Source organism: Rhinopithecus bieti, unplaced genomic scaffold (genome assembly GCF_001698545.2).
Source record: "Rhinopithecus bieti isolate Rb0 unplaced genomic scaffold, ASM169854v2 scaffold_72161, whole genome shotgun sequence".
In the NCBI taxonomy this organism is placed as follows: Eukaryota; Metazoa; Chordata; class Mammalia; order Primates; family Cercopithecidae; genus Rhinopithecus; species Rhinopithecus bieti.
In genome coordinates this window covers 896,441-899,363 of record NW_016828382.1, presented here as the reverse complement: position 1 = coordinate 899,363, position 2,923 = coordinate 896,441, and the positions used below count along the sequence as shown (strand labels likewise).

Below are 2,923 nucleotides of genomic sequence, written 5' to 3'. Positions count from 1 at the left end.
GTTCTGGGATGAAAGTTTCATTTTTTAAGAATAAGGTGGTCAGAAAAGTCCTCAATGAGAAAGTGGCATTTCAGCACAGAGATGAAGGAGGTGAGGGAGCAGATCATGAGTTATCTGGGGAAAGAGCCTTCCAGGTAGGGAGAACAGCAGGTGCAAAGGCCCTGAGGTAGGTGTCTGCCTGGTATGTTCAGGGAACAAGAGGTCAGTGTGACAGTGAAAGATCAAACCAGGAGGAAAGGAGTAGGACGTGGAATTAGAAAGGTAAGAGGCCCTTTGTAGGTCATCTGAGAGTTTTACCTTTGAATGAGACGGGAAGCTATTGGAGGTTTTGAACAGAGGAATGACAAGATTTTATTGTGACTTGACCATCAGTGGATGGGATACAATGAGTTTAAGGTCACTTAAGTGATGACTTCTAGAGAGCTGGATGTTTCATGGAGGTGGGTTAAGATTTCATGATTAAATTAAGTTTGGAGGAATTTTATGGTTTTGGTATTTTTTTCTGAAAAATATTAAGGAAGGAAAGATGGAAGGAGACAGGAGGGTAGGAAGGAGGGAAGAAGGGAGAGAACAAGACAGGAAGGAAAGAAGGCGTAAAAAACAAAATGAAAGAAATCAAATATTGTCAACACATTGAGAGTAGTAACTTTCATTATAACAACATAGCCCATTCTCCTGACAAACATGGTAAATTAAAACAGTCTGGGCCGGGCGCGGTGGCTCACGCCTGTAATCCCAGAACTTTGGGAGGCTGAAGTGGGCAGATCACCTGAGGTCAGGAGTTTGAAACCAGCTTGGCCAACCTGGTGAAACCCCGTCTCTACTAAAAATGCAAAATTAGATGGGCGTGGTGGTAGGCACCGGTAATCCTAGCTACATGGGAGACTGAGGGAGGAGAATCGCGTGGACCTGGGAGGTGGAGGTTGCAGTGAGCTGAGATTGTGCCATTTCACTGTAGCCTGGGCGACAAGAGCAAAACTCTGTCTCAAAAAATAAATAAATAAATAAATAAATAAATAAATAAATAAATAAATAAAATTCTGGAGACAATATAGTGTGTTTATAGTCACAATAAATACACAATAATTCTTTGGTTTTGCTCACAGCTTTCCTTCAAGCTAGGACAAGCCCTGTTACCCTGTCAAACTGTTTACAAAGTGCACAAAAATTGCATTTGGAAACATTTTATTGGCATCCTGGGAAGTTCGATTAATTAAAATTTGTAAAGTACTTCAAGACGCTCAAGAACACAAGACTGACCTAAAAACAAGAAATTTCAGTTATTGCAAAGAAGTGCATTATTTGGGGCATCCGTTTTACTTTATATATTATCTTAACAATAATTTTTCCTGGTTACCATTTTCAATAGATACTGTCTAATAGGGAACCAGATAACCTGTTCTGAGGAGTAAAACAATAATTTTGGAAAACTTAATTATTGCATTGGTCTTTACTCAATTTGGCCCTGTTTTATTAGCAAAAAAAAAAAAAAAAAATTAATAAAAAGATCTTTAGAAGAGCAGTTCTCAAAGTGTGGTACAGGCACCCTTGTAGGGGGGTAGGGGTTCCAAGACCTTTTCAGGAGGTCTGGAAGGTCAAACTTCTAATCATAATAATACTGAGATGTGAGATGTTATTTTCCTTTTTCATTTTCATTTCTCTCATGAGTGTACAGTGGAGTTTTCCAGAAGTTATATGTGATATCTAAACAGATAGAATACAGGAGCAGATTTGAGAGTCTAGCTTCTTCTATTAAACAAGGCATTAAGGATTTGCAGATATGTGAAAACAATGCCACTCTTCTCATTATATATTTTTAAAAACATAATTATTTTCATAAAAATGTTATTTATGTTAATATGTGATGGGTTTATTATTGTTATTTTAAATAAATAACTTCTAAATATGTGAAGTGATCCTGACATCAAAAAGTCTGAGGAGCACTGCCTTAGAACATGAGTTTCAAGATAGCAGAGATAATGTGTCTGTTTGGTATATTGATGCATCCTGAATATCAAAATGGTGCCGGTAGATTAGCTAATATTGAATATTGGCTCCTTTTTTTTTTGAGACAGAGTCTTGCCCTGTCGCCCAGGCTGGAGTGCAGTGGCACAATCTCAGCTCACAGCAACCTCCACCTCCTGGGTTCAAGCGATTCTCCTGCCTCAGTCTCCCTAGTAGCTGGGATTACAAGTGCCCATCACCACACCTGGCTAATTTTTGTATTTTCAGTAGAGATGGGGTTTCACCATGTTGGCCAGGCTGGTCTTGAACTCTTACCTCAAGTGATCCACACTCCTTGGCCTTTCAAAGTGCTGGGATTACAGGTGTGAGCCACCATGCCTAGTCTGCTAATACTGGTTTCTTAAGGGCCTGTAACAAATGGCAATGTTTGAGTTTGTTGAGGTTTTCATACATTAAGATAGAATTAATTTATGCAGGCATTAGAATTATTTATGAAAATAATTCAGACTAAAGTGAAATAGTCATTTATATTTCCATTTACCACCTCTCTACATTTATAGACTTCTAATATAAAAAATTATTTGACAAGGCAGAACAATCTTCCAAAAAGAATTGAGCTCAAAGGTGCTTCATTCAACTGAGGACGTATGGATCCTAAATGAGATGTCTGGTCCCAAAGGGTTAATGCCCCAGACTCCATAATGTTAAACTGATGTGCACAAAAAAGCTCTACTTGAATACATATTACCATGAATGAACTAGAAGCACCTGACAACATGTCCAACAACTGTGAGAGACAAGAGACAGAAAGTAGGAAAATCAGGCTTGTAATCAGTAGGGAGTCCAATTAGCACATCCTTGGGGAATTAAAAGGAAATGATTTTTTAAAATACTTCTGATTTCTGATATCCTTAAAAACAAAACCAAGCATTAAGGCATTTTTTTTTTTTTTTTTTTT

The 2,923-nt window shown here is 38.0% G+C and overlaps 1 long non-coding RNA gene across 1 annotated transcript in view; it reads right to left on the bottom strand.

Moving 5' to 3' along the window:
* Positions 1-1,172: 1,172 nt before the first annotated feature.
* The window catches only part of LOC108523740 (uncharacterized), an 8,547-nt gene continuing 6,796 nt past the window's right edge, over positions 1,173-2,923 (bottom strand). The window contains exons 2-3 of the long non-coding RNA XR_001883882.1: positions 2,281-2,373; positions 1,173-1,260 (exon numbers count right to left, since the gene is read on the bottom strand). This is a non-coding gene — a long non-coding RNA (uncharacterized LOC108523740). The remainder of the gene's footprint in view (positions 1,261-2,280; positions 2,374-2,923) is intronic.